The sequence below is a fragment of the Microtus pennsylvanicus genome, chromosome 4 (genome assembly GCF_037038515.1).
Source record: "Microtus pennsylvanicus isolate mMicPen1 chromosome 4, mMicPen1.hap1, whole genome shotgun sequence".
Taxonomy (NCBI): domain Eukaryota; kingdom Metazoa; phylum Chordata; class Mammalia; order Rodentia; family Cricetidae; genus Microtus; species Microtus pennsylvanicus.
Window position 1 is genome coordinate 98,622,791 of NC_134582.1, and position 27,121 is coordinate 98,649,911.

A 27,121-nucleotide genomic window follows, 5' to 3' on the forward strand; every position below is an offset into this window, starting at 1 on the left:
ATGCAGTCTCTCAAGTTCCTCTCAGAATACTGCTGTTATGGAGCTCTAGGTTCTGTGCTAAATGGTTGGCCATAAGCCCACATACTTCCTGCCATTACATATCACTGAATTTACCCATCGTGGTTCTGTTACAAAATAACATGGTATAGTTAGAAAGTTGACTATGGTAAAGTTAAAGGTTTCCACTCCTGGAATTCCTATCAAGTTAAGACAGCTTTTGTTCACTCAGTTACATGCAGATAGCACAGTTTTCTTTTTTAGTTCTTTTAAACAAAATTGCTTTGCTCTGATTAACATGCTTTTAAACATCCATTGCTGGAGTAGTTGAAACCTTAAATGGAGGCAAGTTTTGTAACAATGAGCATGTTATTTTCTTAATAATATTCATGGTGTCTAGCATTCTGTTACTCACCTACATATACTTAGAAATGCTGAGAATACTATCTCTAAATGTACCTGCCTCAGGGACCAAATATACTCAGTTACATTCAATTTATTTATTTTTTATTTTAAGCGCGCGCTTAAAATAAAATGAGAGCAGGTACCTTTGGGAACCAGAGTGGGTTGGACTGAAGCATGATTAATAAAAACTTAGATAGCTGGGTGGTGGTGGCTCATGCCTTTAATCCCAGCACTCAGAAGGCACAGGCAAGTGGATCTCTGAGTTCAAGGCCAGCCTGGTCTACTAGAGCTAGTTCCAGGACAGGCTCCAAAGCTACAGAGAAACCTGTCTCATAAAACCAGAAAAAACAAACAAACAAACAAAAAACAAACTCAGAGAGAGAGAGAGAGAGAGAGAGAGAGAGAGAGAGAGAGAGAGAGAGAGAGAGAGAGAGAGAGAGAGAGAGAGACTGGCTATATCCAGAACTCAGAAATTCATTAAATTTTATAGTCACGTAGATGCCCCACCATGTTTTAAAAGCGCCTTGTCCAGGTTGCACTTTCTTTTCATTCTTTATCACCATGTCTTTGAAATGAATATATATAAACCTTTATGGTAGGAGTGAAAAAAATGACATTTTGTTTTTGTTTGTTTGTTCACTTGGTTTGTTTTGTTTTTTGAGGCAGGGTTTCTCTGTGTAACAGTCCTTATGTCTTGGAACTCCCATGGTAGAGTGAGTTCCTTGAACCCGCTTAGATCTACCTGCTGCTGACTCCCAAGTGTTGGGATTAAAGGTGTGTGCCACCACCTCCTGGCAGAGAAATGACATTTTTAATTAGACAAAAAATTCAATATAAAGCAATGTGAGTGGTAATATGCACATAAATGATAAGAGAAGCTTGTTAGAACCAGTGGCCCTGTGTCCTTCTCACACTTGAAAGGGTCAAGAACCTTTTCTAGGAGGTACAGCCAGATCTTCACACAAAGGCCTGTTTGTATTCATGTAAAAATTAAAAGCTCATGAACATTTTAGCTTAAATACATTTCAAAGTTTGTCTCAAATGAAGTCACAGTTGTAAGTGACAAGTCGGTATAGTACTATATGCCCCAAAGCCAAAATATGAAAAGATCCACCTGTGATTACGGTGATTAGGTCTTTTAATAAAAAATGGGAAAGTGTCACATGACACACAACCCAGTCACTCTCACACAGTAAGGCCCTGCGACAGCTCAGGCTTTTTGTTCTTCTGGACAAGTGGTTTTATGTATGGAGGATTCTGGGTTTCCAGCAGTAACATATGTTGTTAATGTAAGAAGCTGTTTTATAGTTCACATTTATATGTTCTCAAATAAGTCTAAATTACTTGGTTCCTGAAAAAAAGAAACGGCATTATTTAAAATTTTGTAGTTCACTGCATTTTATTTAAAGAAGTAGTGTCATTTCTTTTGGTTCTAAGCTTATTAAAATGAGATTATTTTAGAGACTTGCAATTGCATTTTTTTTTACCAGAAATAAAGGCAACAGTCATAAAAGTCCAGAGGAGCATGACTTGTTTAAGAAACATGTGTTTCCTGACAGATAGCCAGCCTATTGGCAGGTGTAGAACAAACAGGTCATACTAATATCTCATTTACACATATTAATTGAACACAGTGCCTCTCATTTAAACACAAAACTATTGGTAAATCTAGAAGTTTTTCATATAGGTGTGGAGAACAATTGCTTTTCTTGCTTCAACATGGTAGATCCCAATAATAAGATGAATTTCTGCTCTGCTCACACCAGTTATACCTCAATTTATTCATCTGTGAAAAGGATGTGACAGCTCTAAAAAATGTTAGCTACAAATTTGGGGATATTATACATACTCTCTTTTTTTCATAAACATTTTTACATTAATTTATGCAGTCATTTTTTGTTGCTGATTCTGACTCATTAACATCTACTTACAGTCCTGTTCCCTAGGCTAAAATGCTTTAAGAATAATTTAAGTGGACAAAATACCTTTCAATTTGAAGAACAAATGTTAAAACTGCATTAAATTATGATCCATTCCAAATGAATAAGTCGTTACAACTTTTCCAGTTTTTTTTATAAACATTTTGAAGTGTTCAAAATGCTGACCTCCCTTATACCATAATTAACATCAAATAATACAACATTTTAAAAAGTACTATTTACTAATTACTGTAGTGCTAATGGCCTTCAGTTTTGAATCTTAACTTATGCAAAGATAAGACATCAAGATTTCATATTTCTAATAAAACATAGCTAGATCCCTGAAACTTTCCACGTTTTTATTTTCTTTACTATTTCACTGGTCTGGTGTGACCTGCGCAGTTTAGGGATTGACCTGACTGGCTTGTGAGTCATGAAGAAAGGACAGACACATGTATAGAAAATCCGGGATTGGATGGGCTGTGTCCTCTGATGGAAACACACCAATGGTTCGGAAATTCAGCAAGTTTGTTTTATACATCTAACTAAATTGAAAAGGCAGGTTTATGGCATTAATAAAGATGCAAGTTATTAATACAGCCGAATGAGGAGGTGGGTTTAGCTAATCTATGTGCCGGGGGTTCTCTATAGGGGAATAAACCAGGCTGTAAATATCTAGAAAGAAGAAGTTGGGGGAAATATCAGTTTGCAATTTCCCAGTTAACATTTTCCGCACATACTGTCACCATCTCCATAGACTGGGGAAGGTATGGCCAGTCCCATGTGTTTGAAGCACTGGGGTCCTTAACTTGGCAGTGCTTATATTTATTTGGGACTTCATCTGTTCCACAAACTGGGCCCGTTGGATATTTTCATGTTTCTTTTCTTCATGAATAGTGAAAAAAACTCTTGGTGAGTGTGCTGTTCATGGACACTCTGTTCAAGCCAACTCCCATTGTCTGTGCTGTAGGAAAGATGGTGAAATATAGTCAAAGAAGGAGGCTTCAACATAGACTCAGTTGAGAAATGCCATGGTCACAATTCTAATTGCAGCTAATTACAATTTTCTATGCTTTATTTAAAGTCACATAAGACTGAGGAAAAAGCTCTATTATACAAAGTTAGGCATTTTTTTTATATTAGGAGGGCTACCTCAAATACATGACGTCTGACTGTGTTGTATTCCCTGCTTAGATTGAGGTAGGGACCCAAACTTTCTTGACCTAGGTACCCTTTAAACAAAACAAAACAAAATAATAACTACAACAACAACAAAGACAAGTATAGATACCTACTAATACTCTACAAAGTGGTGCCAGGTGCTTACATAAAGATTTTGATAACAGTTTTTGATTAATAAGCTCTGACAGTAGTTTATGTTTATAAAATTTTCTGGAACATGATTTTAGCCAGAAAATACTGGATAAGTTCATTGGCAGGAGCTATAAAAGTATACTCTTAGCACGAGAGGGCTCCTTTCCCTTGAGTGGCTACACCTATCTGGAACCTGACAAAAGACATTTTCAGGCTGTCTTTCTAGAAATGTTGAGTGTGTTAGAAAAACATAGAAACTTTGCGATTCTTCTAAATGAAGATCCCAAATCTTCTGTATAAACATTTCTCTGCCTCCTCTTCCCATCTGCCTGCCTTCCACCTTCATTTTTGTATATAGGCCTCCAACACTCCTCTAGGTCCCCTACTCTCAGCTTCATTCACCTGATATCTACTTTTTCCCGTGAATGAATGAAAGTTCTTTAATTTTAATAGCAAGATTATTTGTGCAGTGTAGATGGAATATCCTCATTACATAGGATACCACCTAAGCTCGCAGATATTTTTGCAAATATAACCGAATACTAGCATTCAGTGCTTCACTTTTACACTAGTGCATTGTGGAAAGGAAAAAATGTATTTGCAATCAATATTGTCTTTTATATTCATGAAATATAATACAAATCTTCTCTGCTCTCTTTCATTTTCTCCCCCTTTTCTGTCTCTTCCTCTCTATCTCTTATTCTCTTTTCCTTCTCTGTCCCCATCACAAAAACTAAAGGGCAAAAATCCCTGTTTTCAATTCATTGTCAGACATAATTTGGCTTTATTCTACTTATGGTCACCTTTATTGCAGGAAATCATTTACTTAAATTACATGGTGTGTCCTCATGAAGCCTGGCCGGGAGGCTTAGGGATCTGCCCTGTTGGTTTCTGGACCACTAGAGTGCCCACGCTGTGCCCAGGTTCCTGGGCTTGGCCTCAGGGGACCCTTTAATACAAACAGTTAATTGTACTCTTTTATCCAAACCCACAAAACCAAAATGTCCTAAGCCAAACATTCCCTTGAGTAAAGAAACACTCTTTATTTTTGCTCCTATTTACTCCTAATGTCTCTTCTTCTCATTCTCATGAGTGGGATCATAACAACAACATGGTTGGAGTCTGGACAATATTTCCAGGTTCCTGGTCTCTCCTTTAAAGAAATGAAATAAAGACTAACACAAACTGCAGTAAAGTCTCATACAGATTGCAATGTAACAGCGAGACTTTATTCAAAGCAAAGCTGTAGAGTGCAAGGTCAGGGCCACAAGAGTGAAGATACTCGAGGACCCTGATTATTGTTTGGGGCATTTTTTAAAATTAATTATTATTAAGGCTATAATTCAAGTGGCTCTCTGTTTGGACTGACAGGTGTAGATCATGCAAACCTTTGCTTACTTTGAACGTTCTTTCTCCATATTGAACATGGTTTTAACCACATACATGCCCATTTATGCATAGGCATAAGATGGTCAATAATAGATTATCCCTAAAGGTTTGCTTGAGTCACAATGGTCTTCCATTGACTTGGGACTATGTGTTATTTCTTAGGGAATCCTTAAGGGAGGGCCTCAATCTTTTTCATCTTTATTTTGAATTCCAACTTTATTTGAAACCCAACTTGCCTAGTACAGAACAAATTCCAGTAAATATATGACTTTTTCTAAATTGTCATCCTTTTTAAATTGTATACATATGAGATATCTGTTATTATAGAGATTTTCTTAGCCTAAGGCATTTCACTGAACATGATTTTACCACATTTTTGTTGTTGGATATGTGATGGATTTCCAGGATTCCAGCAAAATAAGTTCAAGAACCTGCTGTAAAGAAAATGTAGTTTTAACTATATGCTCTTATGCTGTGCCAGATTCTTCTAACAGCAGAAAATTAGAAATTAGGTTCAACTATTAGACTTTATTCCTATTTTTAATGTTATCTGAGCAGACAAAAACTATAAAAATGCAAGATCCACTGACACTGAATTAAAAAAAATAAAATAAAAGCAGAATAATAGCTCAAAATCTAGTGTTCCCTGTGTCTGATAACGTGGCATGAGCAGTTTAGAACCCTCTTTTTTAATGGGCTGGCTCAGCTCTCAAGGCACTCATTTAATGGAGAATCCTTCTAGGTAGACACAGATTTTTATTGCAGGTTTACTGGAAATCTTTAGTTTTGTTTTTCTTCTTTCCTCATCTTTTGTTAACTCCAACACACTAAATTTGGGAGCAGGTCACCTAATAAGGGACTTCGTTTGTGGGGGATTGTTTGTTTGTTTGGAGTTGATTTGTTGTTTGTTTATTCATTTATCTATTTTTATTGTGGGCTGTTTGAGACAGGGTTTCTCTGTAGCTTTGAGTCTGTCCTGGAACTAGCCCTTATAGACCAGGCTAGCCTCTAATTCACAGAGATCTGCCTGCCTCTGCCTCCCAAGTGCTGGAATTAAAGGTGTGCCCCACCACTGCCTTGCTAGGGCCTTTGTTTTTAAACATAAATACCATTGTACTTAGAAATCCTGGGTGTGATGTGCTGGGGATGGCATCCAGGGCTGTGCTATACCTGAGTATGAACTGGAACTTAGAGCAGTGTCCCTGAAGCCTTGACTATTTCTATTCAGACTTACTTCAGAGGAGGGTAAAATACAAAGCAGGCTGTACAGAAAGAAGAAAGGAGAGTACTCTGCAGTTTTCGATGAGGTTCTTGGTGGGTGTCACCTCATTTCCTGCTGGTGGATTGAGTCCTACATGTTGAAAAGACAGGTCCAGTCCCTCAGTCTGTCACAAAGCCTCTGACTCACAGAACATAATGAAGGTTGTTTGGGCACCTGTGTTAGAGGGGACAGGAGGCATTCCAGGCAGATGATTGTGGCCTCCCACCTCTAGCCACCAAGAATATGACACAGTAATACCTACCTCCTATTTACTAAGAAAAGACAAACATTAGTATTCCAGTAGTTTCACATTCTTTTTTTTCTTTTCTTCACACAGCGTCTCCTTTATGTCAGAAATAACTTGTTGATTGTAACTGTATCTAAAATTTCAAGTTTAAACATAAATACAGGAAGTTCTCATCAGATCTTTTTTTAAACTCAGATAGAATATATTCCTGGCTTTTGATCTCCTGTGATTTGCATTTTTGCATTTGGTTTCTCCCTAGAAACCTTTGACTCTAACTAGGACAGAAACAAAAAAGCACTGTCGCTATAAGAAGCTGCCCTTTCTTCTGTGAAGACCTCCGTTGGTGCCTGTGCTGAGGTTCTTTCCTATCTCCTGAGTCTTTCTTTAGTGCTTGGTTTTCAGGTCCACTTTTGGTATCTCGGCTATCCTTGTGAGGTCTCAAAGCTTCTTTCCACTGACTTTAAATATCCATTTATTTGTGAGTGTTTGCCTGCATGGCTATGTGCACTAGTGTGTGTGTGTGTGTGTGTGTGTGTGTGTGTGTGTGTGTGTGTGTGTGTGTGTTCAGTGCCTACAATGGCCAGAAGAAGGTGTCAGCTCCCCTAGAACTCGTTACAATACATATTATGGTTGTGAACTGCCATTTGTTTTCAAAAGCAGCAACTCCTCTTAATCACTTAACCAAGTCTCAAACATACTTCTCTGTCTTTAAATAGTGACCACTGCACAGCTATATATATTTCACTAGGTGTACAAATAATTATAATAATATTTTAAATGACCTGTTTGGTAACTGACCTTCTAAGTTCTCCCCTTATTCAACCTCAACATGAGAAATGGAATGAGAAGCACTGTGAGATATTTGAAGAGCCAGAAGTTGCAAGGCCAAATCCTACATTTTAAACAGAAGACTTCCTCTTCAGTATTAACTTAATAGTTGTACAGTCATATAATTTGAGGAAGATATCACCTCTGTACAGGAAATACAAGTTTTACAGAACTCATTTGATCCTTATCTTTAAAACAAAACACTGAAGAAGGTTCAAGAAGTGGCAGGGTGGTTTAAATTCCATTGCCTTTTGTCAGTAGAGCTGAAAGTTACATTGTGGTTTACGATCTGTCAGGGCCTTTGGGAAACAGCATCCTTGAGTGGCTCGGGCCGGTGAGTCATTTATTAAAATTATCCCTGAAGAATTACAGGTTTGCTAGCTTAAGTATGTATGGCGTAGAACCCTAGGATCATAGAAGGCTAATAAGGCTCAAAGAAAGCAGAGTGGCTTAGACACTTTAGTAGAATCTCTCCTAACTCCCTAGATGCTGACCTTCCCTGTCCTTAGCTGCTCTTTCTTTCCTGTGTCTAAATCATTTACTTTTTTCATCTCCCTTCATTCCCTTTTTCCCTTGCTTTTTCCTCCCTCCCTCTTTTGTGAGTGTCAGATAGGGCCCTACTCTTCCAGCAGGATATCTGTGACAGGGCCAATAGTGATTTAAATGTAAACCTCCTTACCCCATATTTTTGTTCATCAGCCATAGCGGTAGGCAAAGCATTTTATTATATACAGGTACTCATTTATTTCTCCTGAATCTGTGTTATCCATGTAGAATGGAGTAAAAGTACACATGAGAATAGAAGGCTAGAACACACAAGTCAGCACTGGATAGATAATAGTCTACTAAAGGTCTTTTCAGACAGTTTTGACACCTGCAAGAACCGGAGGTTTTCAGCACAGCTTTGACTTTTCAGAGGTTGTTAGCCAATTTTGAGCAACAGGGAAGTCCTTCCCACTCCTGCATTTGTGAACAACTCTATTTTTATTTGCAGAAAACAGCTTTTGTCATTGGGGTTTTAACTCAGTGGTAGAGAGGGCTTGCCTTGCAAGCTCAATGCCCTTGGTTTGCTCCTCAGTTCTAAGGTGTATATGGGTTTGTCTAATTCAGGCACTGAAGAAGCCTTGCATTATGTCTTTCAGACTCTTCTGCTGACAGTATAGATTTACAGTGTTCAGAGCCACTATTTGTTTGCAATAAAACAAAGTCTCACAATCTAATGTTCCCAGTAGCCATTCGTGACAATTGCTTCATATGTCAATAGAGGCATGCATGAAGTCCAAGGGTTGGTAGTGGCCAGCATGTAACTCAGAGATGCCAGGGATCTGTTTGGGATTATTCCAAGCCTCCTATGATCCCAGGCAGACAGTAACTCTTCTTTTCCTATGTTCTTTCCACCTTGGCCAGGCAGTCAAATGTGGCCAGGGTCAGAACAAAGAAGGACATAGAGCTCCAACAGATTGGTCAAGGATTTCATTAACCACATGTATGTCTCATGCCAATCTGCTGGAGGGGCATCTAAGCAGTTAGGTGTTGTGCTCCAAGCTTCTAATTGAAGAAATGGAAGAACTGCCCTCTAAGAGATACAATGAGTTTGTGCACACAAAACCAGGTCCCCTAAAAGATACTTGCCCAAGATCATGTGCCTTCTGTGGCACAGATATAGACTAGGGGAGCATTCTTAAGAAACCAACTTAGATTTCTATGTCAGGTTTCATCCTGCTTATAGACTTTTTGTAGTGGGAGATAACCACATTTTACATTGTGTGTAAGAAGCCAGAGTACACACTGCAGTTACTTCAGATTATATTTAAAAGTTCTGTCAATGGGACCTACTATGGGATTAATCTATATGTAACTTCTTCTCCTAACATGTATTTATCAATGCAGATTGTAATATAATGCAAAACCAACTGTGCTTCATTTATATACATCTCTGACTAGACTTCTATTTTACTTACTCTGTATTTTTGCATTTGACCTATTAATACTTTTTTTGGATTTATTCAGGGAAAAAAAATGCTCTCTCAGCAGAACCATCTGGCTTGTTTCCTGTTCCTGTGCTGCTTTGTGTACTTTTGCAAGGCCACCCTGCGGCTTTCTGAGAGCTGGTGTTACACTGGTGGTCTTGCAGCTCAACTACAGTGATGGGAACTTACACTACAAGTTCCTTTAAAGTCTGATGTTTCCAAGGTGGAAGATTGCATGTTGTCATTCTTCATATATTATTCTGTTTTCCCATTGTAGCTACAATGTTGTCTTTTCAAAAAGAATTACATTGTTTGTCTTATTCTTTAAGGGAGAGGATTTCTACTAGAATATATATTACCTTTTTAATATTTATTCTAATGTACATATGTGTATATGTTGTATCTGTCTGTGGGTATGTGCAGATGTGTTAAGGTGCCCATAGAGACCAGAGGTATTGGATTCCCCCAGGAACTGGAATTATAGACTATTGTAAGTTACCCAGTGTGAGTACTGGAAACAAACTAGGGTTCATTAACAATAAAGGCTGGAATTAATAATGAATACTAAAAAATATGCAAATTATATAATGAAAGGATTATACAGAGTACACATTCTATACATCAGACAGTTTATAAGGCTGCAGAGATGGCACAACTGTTAAGAGTGTTCTCTGCTATTCTAGAGGATAGGAATTTGATTCCCAGAAACCATTTTGCAAAGTTCACAACTCTCTAACCACACAGATCTAAAAGACCCTCTTCTGGTCTCTGCAGGCACCCACACACATGTGCATACTTACATGAATACACACATACATATAAATCCTTTTAAAAAGCAGTTTGTAATGCTACTTTGACCCTTCATTCCTCACAGAAAAGATCAACTGATCATTTGACTTATTTCCAAAAATTGTAACCAACAGCTTACAAGTCTGTAATTTAATGTTGTGATGTTCCACAGATACTATTTTTTTTCTGGCCCTTGTTTTCCATTTTATGAAATATTATATTTTATTATAGCATCTTTGTTTTAGAAACAAACATCCAAGAGTTTTTTTCTCTCTTCCTCCCTCCCCTCCCTGATTCATAACAAACTCTAGAGTTCACATTTAGATCAGTATTGGGTAGGGAGTTTTGTTTTTTGTTGTTGTTGTTGTTTGTTTCTTCTTTTTTTCTAATTTTACTTTTTATTGATTCTTTGTGAATTTCACATCATGAATCTCGGTCCCACTCACCTCCCTGTCCCTTTAAATCTTTCCTCTGCCCTTGCATACTCCTTCACCTTACAATAAAACAAAATAAAATTTAAAAGAAAAGAAAAAAGGAAGAAGAGAAAAATCTCATCGTAGAAGCTATAGTATGACTCAGTGAGTCTGACAGTACACCCTTTAGTCCTTTACTTGCAAGTGTTCATTGCCGTGAGTTGTTGGTCTTGTTCAAGGCCTCTGGTTTCTGCCACAGTATTGATATTGGGCCCTCACTGGGACTCTTATTGTCTTGTGTCATGGAGATCCGACAGCTGTGAGTATACAGGACTGGCCCCTTCACATGCTTCAGCAGATCAGAGACGGGATGGATGTTGGGGTGACCAACTCATAACCTTGATTCTGGGCCTGGGTGGTTACTGGGTTGGTTAGCCTGTTAGCTTTCCCTTATCATTACCACCAGGGCGAACTCTCCAACATCACCCTGGCTAGCTTACCCCGTGCAGTAAGCAGCAATGGGCAGAGCTGGCTGGTTCTCTTATTCTCACACCCTTGGGCTGGCTCATTCACACCCTCATATCTGCACCACCAGAGCCAACTCTCCTGTGTTGCCCAAGTGAGGTGCAGCTGGTGAGAGACAGGGACAGCTTTCTTGCTCTCCTGACCTCAGGGCCAGCTTTCCCGCCTGCCACAGGCTATGGGGTTGTGGGAGGTCTTGCCCACACCACCAAGCTAGCATCAACAGGGTCAGCTCTACCATGCTGCCCATGTGAGGTGCAGGGCTCACTTTCCTGGTGCAGGGCCCCTCTCCCAAGTGCTGCAGCTGGAGATAGGCAGGGTCAGCTCTCTAGCCTGCCACAGGCAGTAAGGGACTAGGGTGGGGAGGGCATCTTTCCCTAGTCCATGCCACCACATCGCAGAAGATGGATTTGGAGTCAGCTCTCTCACTCTCAAAACCCCAGAGCAGGTTCAGTCATGCCCCCACTTACAAAGTCAGCTCTACTGTGCTGTCATGAAGTTACAGGACCTGCTTTCTAGAATACTGGAGCAGATGTGGTGCCAGGCCAGCTGTCCCGTTCTCATGACCTCAGGCCTAGCTCTCCCATCTACCATAGATCTTGGTTGGGAGATCTCTCCCTTGCTTACTCATCTGTATGACAGATGAGGGCTTGTTCTTTTTATTGTGGTTGTTGCTGGGAATGGAACCTAGGATTCTGGTCACACTAGACCAAGTGTTCTACCTCCAAGTTAAATCTCTACTGAAGAATATGTTTTACAACTCTTTGTACTTAAAGTTGGGCAAGATAGTGAATGGATAGTGTTTTCCCCAGTGCCTGTCATACAGGAAGACCTACAAAATGGAGACCTTCCACAACTTTTAAGTAGATCTTTGCTTTTAACAATAGGAATGGAAAGCTTTTATTCTACCAAGGATGGTGTTTTAAAATGTTTAATGCACGTTTTTAGAGAAAATGTTAGGGGTTAAAAACTTTGAAATAAATTTGGTATCAAAGAATTTTGTTATTTGAGGTATTGTTTTCCCTATAGCCTAATTAGTCAAAATACTGTGAAGACCCTGCTTAATCTTAATACTGCTTAGAGGTGGACAGGGTTGGGAAGGACACTCAGATTTAATTTTAGGAGAGAGAGGAAAAGTTAAAAATTAATGCTTATTAAAGTTAATGAGGAACATTTAAATCATTTAATAGTTCAGTCCACATTACAAGTCAGAGTGGTGTATACCATTATTATATGCACGTGCCAGCATCCTCTTTGGCTATAATTCTTTTCCCTTGAAAATAAACCAGTATGGCATAGAAGGCATATCATGTGCTCATGATTTCTGTTCATCTTTTTGACAAATTCCACATTTTTAAAGAGGAGAAAAGAACTAGCAAAGGCGAATTAAAATAGAAAGTATTTTTATGCTGCCATTACCCAACTATAACACAATATAAAGCATAGTTATCATCTAAGTGACCACTTCTGTCTTTTTGTACTTAAATATTTATTTTGGTATGAGAAACATTCTTCAGACCCAAAGGGTGTACTTAATATGACAGGTTTTTTTTATTTGTTTTTGTTTTTTCTTGTTGTTATTTTTGTTTTGAGAATTTCTTTTAAGTTGTAAGAGTTTGGAAAGGTGACCTGATTCAGCATCCTGTATTAATGGTCCAAAGATAGAACAGCTCAAGCTTTTCCTGCTCTTCTCTGTGAGATGTTAACATGCTTGCAGAGATGATTCCTTTTAGAAATGCTACTCTCCCGTGGTCCTGATCTCCTATGGCCCATATAAAGTGTGACTCATGTTCACTCCCTTGCTTAAAAACTGTCCCAGACCTCCATTTGCTTCTGACTGTCCAGGCTATGTGAGACTATCTGATATCAGATACCATTAGATAGGTGTTTCAGTGACTAAGATACAAATGTAACTTAGATTAACTATGTACAACACAGAAGGCTGTAAGCCATTTACAGGAAACAGAACAAAGAAAGTTCCTTTTGTAATTTTATTTCCAGAGATAGATTTTTTGTTTTTATTTTCCTTTTATTTTCTTTTATGATGGATGCTGGAGAAGAAACCCAAGGCCTCCCATATGGGAAACAAATGCTATACCATTAAATTACACCCCAGTCATCTATGTTTGTTTGATTGTTTTTCTTTGGAAAGCATCAAACGAGTTTTTCTATAGCAAATGTTTAAAGTTAAATACTTAACTGTTCTAAAGGAAACCTGTCTTATTTCCCAGCCAGTATCAACTTCATCATGTGGTTGGTTTGTTGGTTTTGTTTTTTAGGTGAATGAATAAGCATATAATTTCACAAATTATCTCTGTATGGAACCTTAATCTTCCAGTTTAGCACCTGCTCTCTTATTGAACTGTAAATATGGAGGTACCATTGATTGTGTGGACTGGTGTCAGTTGCTTGTGTGCTGTAGTGATCCTCCAGCCTGATTTGGAGTACTCAGCTTTCTGCTGTGACTCTTTCTGCTTCAGAAAAAACACTTTAATTTTCCCCTCTTCAGAGATAATCACTAGACTTCTGTATTATTTAAGATGCATAATCTAAAGTTGTGATTTCAGTTTAAGAGACAGTCTTTTCATGTAGGCATTATAAAACAAATAATGTTTTTAAATGCCTGTTACAGATTGTAGTGCTCTGTGCTACAGAGTACATTTCTATGTTCTAACATTGCACATTTCCTGAGTGACAAAGAATTTATATAGCCTGATGCCATCTCCCCACTTCCACTCCCACAACCTTCACCAGTTATTCTGGGCTGTTGAGCTGACATCTATTTTTGTTTACATCACTGGATGAAAATTGCTATTTGAAGTACCCTCTGATAGAAATATACTTTAAGCAACATCTGTAAGAAACATAATTTTATGTAATGCTACATATTCTAGCAGTGAGATAACTCAGTGGTAAAATGCATACTTAGCCTTTTGGAGGCCCAGGGTTTGATCTCTATCAATAATAATAAGTATTTTTAGTACTCAAAAAGAAAACCTTCTGGAAACCACACCAAAGTACTAAATAATAAAATGGGCCAGAGAAATGACTCAACAGTTAAGAGCATGTGTGGTTCTTGCAGAGGACTTGAGTTTGATTCCCAGCATCAACAGATACATGGGGCATCTCCCAGTTGCTTGTTATTCCAGCTCCAGGGGAATCTTATATTCTTCTAACTTCCTTAGAGGTTGTGTGTGTGTGTGCGCGTGCACACACACACATGCAAACACACACATAAATGTTAATAAAAATAATCAAAGCATGACATTGTTGTTACTACTATATTTAACTCACCCAGCCTCCAATATTTTTTAAATAAGTAATGGATATTTTTTAGTTTTTGAAAATATTTATAAAATTTTTTGCTTTAAGTATTGAAACCAGTAAAATTTACCACAGTATAGCTAATTTCCACAGAAACTAACATACTTAGGGTGCCTTATGAGACAATACCTGCCATCATGAATGCTGGGTATTTGTTTATTTAGAGTTTTCTTTCTGACAGGTCAAATACTAGATTGTGCACTTTGCCCTTTTCTCTGTGGTTGATCACATCACTGATTCTCTCACTGTGTCTCCATTAATCAGCTGATGAACCACAGCTATACCAGCCCTATCCCTGTGAAGAACTTGGAAATTTTTTCAGTCTCCTCACAGGGAATGTTTAGGAAGTTTAGGAGTGACTGTAACCAGTGCCACGTGCAGTTAAAAGCCTCAGCCTTCTAGAATATTGTCTGTGGGTAAAAGCAGTCACTAGGGAATCTCATTGAGAAACTTCTAGATACTAGTCCAAGACAGAGCAGTTTACGGCTCTCAACAAAACCTTGGGAGGTAATTAGGAGCTTACAATATTCTAAATTTTTAATTATATATGTATATGTCTATGTAGATATGTGCACATGAGAGCAGGTACCTTTGGGAACCAGAGTGGGTTGGACTGAAGCATGATTAATAAAAACTTAGATAGCTGGGTGGTGGTGGCTCATGCCTTTAATCCCAGCACTCAGAAGGCACAGGCAAGTGGATCTCTGAGTTCAAGGCCAGCCTGGTCTACTAGAGCTAGTTCCAGGACAGGCTCCAAAGCTACAGAGAAACCTGTCTCATAAAACCAGAAAAAACAAACAAACAAACAAACAAACAAACAAAAAACAAACTCAGAGAGAGAGAGAGAGAGAGAGAGAGAGAGAGAGAAAGATTGGGGTTACTGGCTCTTACCTCTACCTTAGTCTCTTAGACTGAAATGGCAGTCCTGCCTCCAGGAATCTCAGAATGTAACTGTGCCTGAGAGCTATTTCCTTCATAACCCTCTCTAGGAATGGGATTAAAGGTGTGCACCACTGGGATTAAAGGCATACACTGCCCTGTTTCTGTGATAAACTAGTGTGGCTACTGGAATGAAAGTGTGTGTCACCACTGCCTGGTGTATAAAGCTGACCAGTGGCATTGTTTTACTCTCTAATCTTCAGGCAAGCTTTATTTATTACAATACAGACGAAATGTCACTACTTTGGGCTCCCTAGAGCTGGAGTTACAGGCAGTCGTGACATCCTGTGTGGATGCTGGGTACTGAGCCTAGGTGCCATGCAAGAGCAGTAAGACTCTTCTAACCACTGAGTTATCTCTCACCCCTGAGTTTTTAAGTAAAGTACCTAAGAAGGCATTTAGTTGCTGACAGAATCAACTGTAAGAACAACTCTATGTTTTAGTCTTTGTTCTTTCTGATAGTTAATTCAGAAATGCGCAGCCCCTCAGTGTCAAATAGCCTGAGTGGCTATTCTCCTTGGAGACCTTTATGCAACACAGTTCTCCCTGGTTGTTCTACTCCATTTGAAGACTGCCTGACTACACTGCTTGTAGAAGCTCTCTTTGGTACAAAGGACCTTTGCCAAGACTTATGTTCATTTTGTTCTTAATGACATTTTTATAAGCTTTCATAACCTTACTGGTGTGGCACACATCTAAGTTTTCAGTGTACTTCTGATGGACTTTCCATTTGCTCCGCCTCATCTTTTCAATGTTCTCCAGGCACATTCTACACAAGGAGGTACATGTTGTCACTTCTATGGGTCTAGCATGCCTAACCTTTATGGCTAACCTTAAGGCAAATCTAAGGTTTTTAGCCCAGGACACCTGATTTCTGCTATAATCTTCAGTCACTCAACGTTTTGAAGAACAAGGTAAGATAGATATTCTTAAGTATCTAACTATCTGTGAGCAAGCAGCATGAAGAAGTCTGTGCTTCTCCAGGACTTCAGTAATCTTGACACAAGGAACAGCATAGTGTCACAGTGATAATTAGAACAGGTGACTGGAAATAGATAAGACAGACAGGAACACTAAGCTTTGCATACCTCTGCATGCTTGTAAACCTTGCTGATGAAAATGAAGGTAGCACCACTTTTACTGAAGTAATGTCACAATTCAAATTGTGTGTGTCCCAAAGAAATATCCTGGTGATTATATATATTTCTTAGAGAAGTCTAGAACAAAACTGGTACACATTTTTAAATTATGTTAGGTTAAACTTTAAAGTGGAAAAATGTGAGATACCTATACAAACAATGTAAGGTTTAAGCCATAGCATTGTGATAGCATGCTTGTCTAGCACCAGAGGCCCTGGGTCCCATCACACACACACACACACACACACACACACACACACACACACTCACACACACACATACTTGTCGATTGTTTTACATATAGGTACACATATTACTCTTTTTCACCCCATTTGACCTGTACATTTTGTAAATATATACCAGTTTCCTGGGGGCCCAGAAAGCATCTTTCTTAATAGGTCCATAATTGACTTGCTTAGTAATGCTCAACAAGTTACTGTGATTTGCTCTATGGAGCAACTGGTCTGTTCATTTGGGAAAGAAATGCACCATAGCAAAGTTCAGACTTTCTCTCTAATTATTTCTAATAATTAAGTATGCTGAAGAAAAAGAACAACACGTTAGCATAAGAAAAAGTAGCCAAAATTTATTGATATGCATGGAGGGCATATCAATCATGAAAGTCAGTGAACTGTTGGTGGTTTAACCTTAAACAGCAGAGGAAGAAGAGGACTCTGCCAACACTATGAGGTAGGGCGTATGTTTTAGGGAAGGTGAGTAGTGAGCCTGGGGAAAAGCCAAAGCTGGGAGAAAGCTATTATTGGCTCTGGTGTGATGTTTGATTTTTAGTTTCTTACTCTGGTGTGTCTGACTATAGGTAGGCAAGGAAAAACCTTTCAGAGAAAAAATTATCTTCCTAGTATTTGCTGTTACAGGGCATTCTCAGTTGGAAGTCCAAAGAATTGAATCTAGAGGTTCCTTTCTGAGTTCCAAAAAGCATGTCCTAAAGGGAGTACTCATACGCTTTAAAGATCTCTTGGAGGCGGAACAATTCTAGGAGTATTCATGTCACATCTCTTAGTTTATTCTTCTATAAGCCTATGGTAGAGATTGATTTTTGAATTATTTAAAACTTCCTTTAAAGTATTTTTAGGAACTCATCTGTCTTTGTGTATCATATCATATTGACTGGTTCCAGGTTTTTGTTTGGATTCAGCACTGAAGACTTGTGCACTGGACTGTGGCACTTCATTAGCTAATACTCAGCCTCTATTATCTAGTCTAACTCCTCTGTGTCCTGGGAAGTTGTAAGTCATCTGGTTCTATGCTTGTGTGGGTTCATATTTTTAAGGTAGACATTTACACACACACACACACACACACACACACACACACACAGAGGTGGGGGAGGGGTTGGGGGCTCCATGGTTCCAAGACACCTTTAACCAAATAAGGAGAGAAAATACCCATAGGAAACTGATGTCAGGGTGTGTGCTTGCAGACACAGACATGAGTATCACTGTCTTTAGCTCCCAGTCTTCTGTCTGCAAATGAGAGAAAGTTGAGGATTCCAGCAAAAATCAGCCTCATAGATTAAGGAGTGTCTACTAAAGACTCATGCTTCTGGGAGGACTGAGGCCCAGGTCAGGAATTCACTGATGCCTGCAAGTTTCTTCCCAGAGATACCTTGTACAGTTGCATGGATACCCTGTAGAGTCATTCCCACACACCAATACTCATACCCTAAGGCTATGTATTGATTCTGCGTCAGAAACATAGGTACTTTGAGGTCCTCCATCCTAATGTGGCAACCTGAATCCTTAACACTAACCAAGCCCTGTGTAAAGTGTAGAAAAGGTTTCATAGGCCCTTCCTGGAGTTCTGCCAACAGCTCTGCAGAATAAGTATGTGATCCCCACTTTGTTCCTGAGAATCAGAGGCTCATCGTGGCTGGATAAACTATCTTGGACATATGTGGTACCCATGAAAGGACTTAACTGTACTGCTTTCCCTTGTATTGTGAGCTGTGTTGTCTCCTCCTTTTCTTCTGCCTCTATATCCTTTCTCAGCCTCCCCTTTTCTCTTATAGTCAATTTCCCCTGTACTGGCTCACTTTGCAGGAACCTAACTTTGTGTCTAAAGATTTCTGGCACTGTCCGCCATCAGCAGTGTGCTCTTTGTAACAATGGAGACAGGCCTATTCCATATACACCCATTGCCAGGGAACAGGTGGGGATTTACAAACCAAGATATTGTAGTCATAAAGAACACTGAAGCACACCAGGCAATATCTAGGCCCTGGGAAAGCTGTAAAGAGCCATCAATGGACATTACTCTGAGAGCATTGTGGTCTCATTATGACTGAGAATGTGTAGCCATTCTGGTAGGCCTTGTTCAAGGATAGGGCAGTAGGCACAAGTCATTGTTAAAGCCTCAGTCTGAAAATTTATCTGGGACAGAATTCATTATTAAGTCAAGTAATTTTTTTGTTTTTATTTAATCAAATAATCCTGCCTTTTTTTTTTTTTTGACTTATGCTGACTGCCTGAGGAAAGATATCTGAGATTTAAAAAAAGAAGAAGCAGCAGCAACAGCCTTGGTCCTTCTGAAGATGGCAAATGGGAGTTTCACATCTCCCCAGTTCTAAGGCCTACCCAGCCTTCTAAAATGCAAAATGAGGCTCTGATTTACACTCACTTCAGGCAGTCCTTTTTCCAATGTAAGACTGAGCATCCTATACTGAACCTGTCAATCAACAATTGCAGGGACCATTATTTTCTCACCATTGACTACATTTATTCTGTTCTGTGCATGTTTGTGTTAGTTAAATCTTGGATTTTTTAAGTACAGCTTTCTCTGAGGCCATTTTCCTCCACCCCTAGTGCCCTACGCCCTTAGGAAGTCTGGAGGTCTTGTCCTGAGATCACGTGCTCAACAATCAACAGCGCTTTTCTGTTCTGAGCCTGCCCTCCTCCCCAAAGCAGAAATAAATCAAAGTTGGTTGAGACTCAGTCGTAATAAATCAAGACCTGTCCAAAGCTGGAGCCTGCCCAGTCAAAATGTCATACTGTGGCTTTCACTGAGGATTAATTAAAGGCCTGATATAAAGCCCAGATGTGCTGCAAGAGAGCAGCCGGCTGCCTGGTGGCCATGTCTCCCAGGTTCCTGCCCACCCAAGAATATGGAGGAGGCAGATAGAAAGGCATTCAGGATTGGGAGGGTACAAAAAGGGAGGCACCCATCAGTGCTTTTGGATGGACTTTATCTACTATGCAGAAAATGGGATTTTCCAATGAAACAAAATAATTAAAATAATAAAATAAAGTCCCTTAGGCTATGTGTATTCAGTGCTTAAAAGGGGAAAGTGTAATAGAGTAGAATTTTTTTTAAAAAAATCTAGAAGACTGAAGAACAAGAGCCAAATAAATGTTTCGTTGCTGTAAAGCTAATGTTCTGAGATTGATGTGTGGTTTGTACTGATGTATATAACAGTGACAAAGGACACTGTGTATATTAAACTCTTTTTTATTTGTTTCTGTGTTGTTTTCACAAGAAGCTAACTTTGATAAGCAGGGTGTTCAGGTTGTTAATTTCTTCCAGTTCTTCCCAGAACTACGTCATTCCACATAACCATCCATAGAGGCACATTATTAAGTCTTATTAGAAGAATTAAAATGAAAATGTGTATTTAGTCTGAGTTAGTTCTCCATATGTACACAGTACTGCATTGATGTAGAAATGAAAAATAATTTATTCAAAACTGTATGTAATAGCCATGCTGTTGTATGACTTTAAACTTAAAACTTACTACTATTGGTTAAAAATTTGATTCAGAAGTTGTAAGTAATGCATCAAAGAGATGAACAGTCTTTCTGTGGTGATTTGTACACTTGCTGAGCACTGAAAATCACCTGTCTAGAAACTACAGATAACACAAAGTAAATCTACTCATTACGATGCAAACTTTGCCAGATGGTTTGCAAGGAGAAATAAGATTCTTTGTGACTAGAATTTATAATTTTATAAAGCATATCTTTATGTCAACATTAATTGATATCAGTGGGAATTCAACTTACCCCCAAAAAACAGATCTGATTCCTAAAGTTTAAACTACAGAAATTTTCTTAAAGAGTGTAAAGGCTGTTGTGTGGGAATTTGTTAGTCTTTTGGACTTCTTCAGTCACAGCTGACCATGTGTAGTATCTTAGTGGTTCTGTTCCATATAGTATATCACATATTGAGGCTAAATCAGAGCTCTACAGAAGTTTCAGCACTTTCCCAAATATTCTACTGCTGATTATTCACTGGATCATTCATGATTGTTAAGGATCTAACAGCATAATATTTTTTCTAAAGTCCCTCTTCAAGGGCTCTTGTGTTAGTTAATTATCTAGAAAAAGCTACTGACTACAAGTGTGCATTTTCATTAGTCTAGATTTTTTTCAAAAGGATTATCATTTCATGCTTTTTTGCTTTAGTCAATAAATAACTTATGTTGATCAATGTCTCTTAATATGCATATTAATTTAAGTGAAGTTGAAAAGCCTATGACAGAGTGATAACTGTATTTTAGGAGTCAAGAAATTTAGAGAAATAAACTGTTCACATTGTCCATTTTAAATGCCCTTACTTGTTCAGTCCTCAGTATATAGGCTTTAATTCTCTGCTTCTAGAACTTCAGGCCACTTATTATTAGTAAGTTGACAAAGAATCTTGTGTATTTTCCAAATGCTCACACCACTAAATTATTCTTTCATATTTATTTTGGGGTATATTTCTACTTTTAAATAAAATTATCCTCAGCCAAAGTTCTCTAGTTCCACAGTGTTCCTTGCTCTCTTCCCATTATTGTGCATATGGACTTAGTAGCATTATTAATTACTCAGTTGTTCATGAATCTGCTAATCCACCTGAGTTCTCAAGAGACAGGGTATTCTTCATGTGTCTCTGTGGCATTTAAAACACACAGGACAACAGGAATCACAAAGGCCAACTTCTCTTTTGAGATAATGTGGAGCAGTTTGGTATGTCATTGTCTCGCCATACTGAGGCACCACAGATTTCTCTGACAGCCTCTAAAACTATCTTATAAAAGGAACAATAGAATTTATAGTCTATAAAATATTTTGGTAGATATGTTAGCTCTTTTATTTGTTAGGCTTTTAACCCATGTAAGCACTAATGATAATCCTTAGCTGATCTGAAGGAAATGGTGGCATAGTTCCTAGAATTGTCTTTTCATTTTATGCTCTCTCTTTTTTTCTTTTTTAATATTTCATAATCATAGTTAGGTGAAAAACTGAGTTTATGAACCTTGGTGTAGCTTTAATAAGGATTATCTCATATATTGTTAGGATTAACACTGTATGCTGATTGTCTAACAGGACTATCTTAAAAGTTTGTTAAATTCAAAATCAGAATTAAGTCCACTAGCTGAGAAGAGAGATATGTATTAATTGCCAGTAGCACTTTCTAGCCTGGAATCTTTGGGGTTTGTGTTGACTCCAGCCACGTTTGGCCTCAGGAGTGGGGGGCTGAGGTCCTAAGAACCAGGATCCTACATCTCTGTCACTCGACTCAAGTCTACAGCACCCCCTTCTTTGGTGTTATTATTTGAAGAAGTTGTGAAAAGGCAGTCTGAGTACAGAGATTTCCCTGTATTTTTCTTCAGGAAATAGCATCAAACATGCAAAGCCAAGCCACAAAGGAGTTTTTAGCTAGTTCATGGTAAGCTTTGTGTGTCGAAACAGATTTCATAGCAGTCAACCTAGGTTGAACCAATATAATTGTTAAAGAAGAGATCTGGATAAATTGCAATCATTAAAAATTAGAAGTCCACACATACATACTTACTCCTATTTTAAAAAATTTCTCACTTATAGGTACATTTTATATGTTTCAGTTTCCCATTGACATTTGAGTGGTCAACAGTTCATTTTTTTTCTAAAACTTTTTATTTTTTTAATTCTTGTAATTGACTTTACCTTTTTTTAATGATTAGGGTACCTATTTTTTTATTGTGTTCTGAAAGCTATAATTGCCATTTTTAGTCTGTATATGCACTTTCACTCTAAACATTCCAGTCATACCTGCAACACCTAAAACACTTGTGAGGTTTTTCATGCTGAGGCGATAATACTATTCTAAACTGAGAATACTATAGAAAAGGTATGTACTAGAGTAGGGGAGGCATGGCAGCAGGTGACTGCAACAGGAAACTGAGAGATCACATCTTCAACCACATGCAGAACGCAGGGGTCAGGGGATAACACAGGTAGAAGTGAGATAAGGCTGTAAGTCCTCAAAACCCACTTCTACTGACATACTTTCCCCAGCAAGGTTGCACCTTTTTTCATAACCTTTTCTTCAAATGGTACCACCAACTGAGGACTGAGTGTTCAAGTCCCCGAGGCTTTGGAGCACATTTCTTATTCAAACCACCACAGCTCCACTTGCAAAGACACTCAAATCCCATCTCCTGGTTCATCCTTGTGACATTTATGACTGGGACACAGACTTCTAACCCCTGTGTCTTAAGGCTAGGTGTTTGATTGTTATGGTGATTGTAGATGACACTTTTGATGACACAGAACCCTTACCATTATCTGAAGTATAAACCTGATTGTTTAATTCCCCATTTCAGATTTCCTCACATTGCTACCTAGTGCAAATGGTGCCAGGCGTCATACGGATTCCTTCATACCCTAGTTCTGCTGCAATTTCCTCTCATCCCGTCACATCTGCCTTTCATTCCTGCTCTCCTCACAGCACAAATGCACTTAACATGCTGAAAAGTTCAGAGGGTTTGTTAACATCCGGCTCTCCTGCATGGTGCCCCAGAGTGGAGTCACCTCCTCCTTCCTGTCCACTCTTGGTCCCCTTACACATTAACTTCTTAGTGTGGGAACATGGTTCTTCTCTCTTGTTATCCTCCCAGCTGAGTTTTCAGTAATGACCTTGTTTCTCCAAAGGGAGTATTTTCACATCCTGGGGGCATCCAGCATCAGGAAACACTTTTGCTTTTCATTTTTGCTTTGTGCAGTGGGGAGGAAAAGGCATTTAGTGTATAGAAGCCAAACATTTCTAAACATCCTCCAAACACAGGACACGAAAGGCTGATCGAGCTCAGAGTGCTGAGTTTGAGTTATTATACTTAACTTCTGCTCCTTAGGAAAGTGTCTGTTAGCCCAAGATCCTTCTTACCCCAGTGCTGTTGTGCCTTAGTGTGTCTCTTGGGAAATTCCTTTCTGATACATAGTTTTTACTCATCCCTTATAGAGTGTGCTCCTTGATGTTAGAAGCCATAATTAAACCAGCTGTTAATCTCAGAGCGTGAACTGTGGCTCAGCAAGAAATATCATGGTCATACCTCACTCGAGGGCTTGAGAATTGTGTCATTTGGCAATTTTGCCCTTGAAAACATCTTAGAGTACATATTCACAAGATAATATGGCTATCACATCCAAGGGCCATATAATTTTACGGGGCCATCATCATGCATTTGTCCCGTTGACTAGAATATCATTGTATTATATATGACTACCTCAGTAGAAATGATGAAGAGAGAAATGGGTAGTAGAAGGTGTGAATGGCAGGTTTTATCTCTTCACATTTCAGATTTAGGTCAACTCTGTAAATATTTCAATATCTAGGTGCTGAATGCCTAATAATGTATTCTTAGAATAAGTAAACTACTAAACAGACCTCAAACTTCATAGAGTTCCATCTCCTATATAAAATATAATTTTTAAATACAAATTTATTACCTCTATCTTATATTGCCTAATATTTTTGAAAAGTGGTGTTGTATGTTTCTGTTGAACAGATTAGAAATAACACTATAGGTCTTAATCTTGCTTTCTATGTGATAACAAATATTTAGTGAAAATAAAATAGATATATACTCTGAACTATTAAGAAAGCACGTGTGATGGTACGAAGTTTTAATCCCAGCAGTGGGAGTCTGAGTTAGGACTACTGCAAGATCAAGGCCAACCTAGCATATTGAAAACCTTAGTCAAATCTGAAAGATACTAAGAGGGGAGAAAAGCAACATTCACAATATTTAATGCCATTGCTACTCTCTTCTATTGTTTTACTATTACTAAACATTATGAATATGTTTATAAAGGTTTATAAAAATTAGGTGATTACTTAAGGAAGGGAATATATTCTACAACCATATTATTTAATTTTAATTTTTGAGATAGGGTATCTTTACATAGCCCTGGTTGTCCCACTGTGTAGACCAGGGTAGCATTGAACTGACAAATATACACCTACCTCTGCTTCAAGAGGGCTGGGATTAAAAGTGTGCACCACTATGCCTGGCTCCAAATTAATAGAACAATATACCAATAATGCAATATAAAATACCTAACACAAAATATGTATGCCTACCATATAAAATACAAAAGCAAAAATACCTTTTGCTTGTAACTTCAGTGTATTCCCTTTGGTTTTATTTGAAAGAAAGATCAGATTAGGAGTATGAGTAAAATATTACAGTCATTTAAAGTATTAAGTTCTTAAATAGACCAATAATTTTTCAAGAATGTGATAGGTCACAATTTTTCAATTTATTTAATTAAAATGAGAATTAAAATGAAAAGTCATGTTTATTTTTTTCAGGTATCCTACTTACTTTTATCAGCTCTGGTGACTTCTTGTCCCACTGTGTACACTGTCTTTCCCAATGATGTCTTCTTCCCATCTAAATGCTGTGTGAGAACCCCTTCCTACCCAGTCTAACCTGAGTCAGGAGCACCGACTTCCAGGAGCTTCCTTTGGGCCAGAAATAAACCCAAAGGTCTGTGTTTTGTAAAAAAAAAAAAAAAAAAAAAAAAAAAGTTTGTGGCAGGTTATGCATTTTTTTCAGTGTGTTTTTTAAGGGCTTGGCTGAGCTAATTTAATTTCTTATGTTCATTAATTCCTCTCCTTCCACATCCACCCCTCTGAATAAACGGCCCTTCACACGAATCCAATTTACTTTCAATACACCTTATTCACAGTGCCTTTTATTGCAAGCTGCATTCCGGCCAGCTGTATGGTTGCCTGGCTGCCTCAGGTTTCCTGATTTAGCTCTGGGAATGATTTCAGCATGGCAAAATCTTTTCACTGGCCAATTTGGAAAACAGGATTCAATTTGTGAGGAAAGTCCAACATGGCAACTGAAAATAAAAAAGGATGGAACAGGTTTGGAAGGGAGACTGTCAGAGAAAAGATGAAGAACTTCTTGGTTCTCTTCCTGGTGTAGCTTCCCTTTTCCCCACTGGCCTTCTGCATTCTCTCTCCAAACAGGTAGGTTGGTGGGGAGGAGGGGACTAAAGCCAGAACCAGTATTTGCCTTTGCACTTTCATTGCCCTCCCTGGGATTTAGCAGCTATGTTTTTATCCCTGAACTCTAGAAACAGGATGCTAATGTAGAGCCCACAGGTAGCTGAAAAAAAGGGAGCCCCAATGTCAGGATGAAGCTCAGTACAGAAGTAAAGCTGTGTTTTCTTATTTAGGGAAGCAGAAGTTGGACAGCTGTAGCTGTGACTGAAAGATCTTGACTGAGCAAGCAGCTGACCAAAGTGGGCCGAGGTCAGCTATGTACAGTAAGAAATAGCAAAGCTTCCTTTAGCAAACTCTATTGGGCCCAAAGGTACCCTGCTAAATTGGGAACTGTCTGTTGGATCTAAAACTTTTTAAAGTGATTCATATAGGGTGCTAAAAGGCCTGTTTAAGGTATATTTATTGAAGACTTTAGTAATGATATATTATGTAAGTGCACACCAGCAGATTCTGAATTCCCATTGCAAATTGTTTTCTAGTCAGACAACTTCTAGAGAAAGGTGGTCTGGGTGTTGTGGCTTTGTTCTTCAGGTGTATATTGTTTCTCAAAAGAAACAAATGCCATGTTTAAATGTAAGTACACTTTAATAATAGATGCTTCTTGCATTTTTACTACATTGATTCTATTTTACAGGATTTATAGTATCACATCGAACAAATCTTCCTTCAGATAATGCTAAATTTTGAATAATTTCAAAAGTCTAGTAAGTTTAGAAGGTAATCACTGTCTATAATTTACCATAATCAGCTCTATTATTGAAGAATAGGTCCTGCATATTGATAATAATCTGAGTTTCTAGAGCATAGAGAAGGTACTGATCTAGCCAAGTGAACTATAGACTCTGATTCAGTTCTTGCCACCCTTGCCCACTGCTTCCCAAACTTCTAGAAAGAATATGCATTCATAACAAGTTCCCTAGCCCTGCTGTGGTTGCCTCTTAACTGCTTCATTTTCAGGACTGCAGTTCTATTTCATCTTAAGCCCTAACCACAATCACGAAGAGGCAAGAAACTTGCAAATATTAGTCTCTGGCTCCATTAGAGGCTCAAGTGTCTCCAGAAAGTAAATAGTTGTTTTAAAATAATAACAAAGCTATTCTTAGTACCAGTTTGTCTAGCATCCCTCATGCCTGCCCCATGGATCTCTGGCAGCTTAAGAGACCGGTAAGATAGTGGTTTTGTTTCTCAGCTTTTGTGATAATGCATGAGTGAGATTTTGATTAAATGAAGTGTATCTAAGATGGAAAGGACATAGAAAACAGCCTGTAGAGTAGAAACCATTTAGTTTGAGAAGTTACACATGAGAAGGAAAGGAAAGAATTAAATATGGCTTCATATGTAAGAATTCAGTCTTTTCCTTTAGTCACTGACATTGATAAATAAAGCAAA

General features: G+C 38.4%; 1 protein-coding gene across 1 annotated transcript in view; it reads left to right on the forward strand.

Annotated features, from left to right (window-relative positions):
• The window catches only part of Gmds (GDP-mannose 4,6-dehydratase), a 511,111-nt gene that overhangs the window by 241,597 nt on the left and 242,393 nt on the right, over positions 1-27,121 (forward strand). The window lies entirely within an intron of this gene.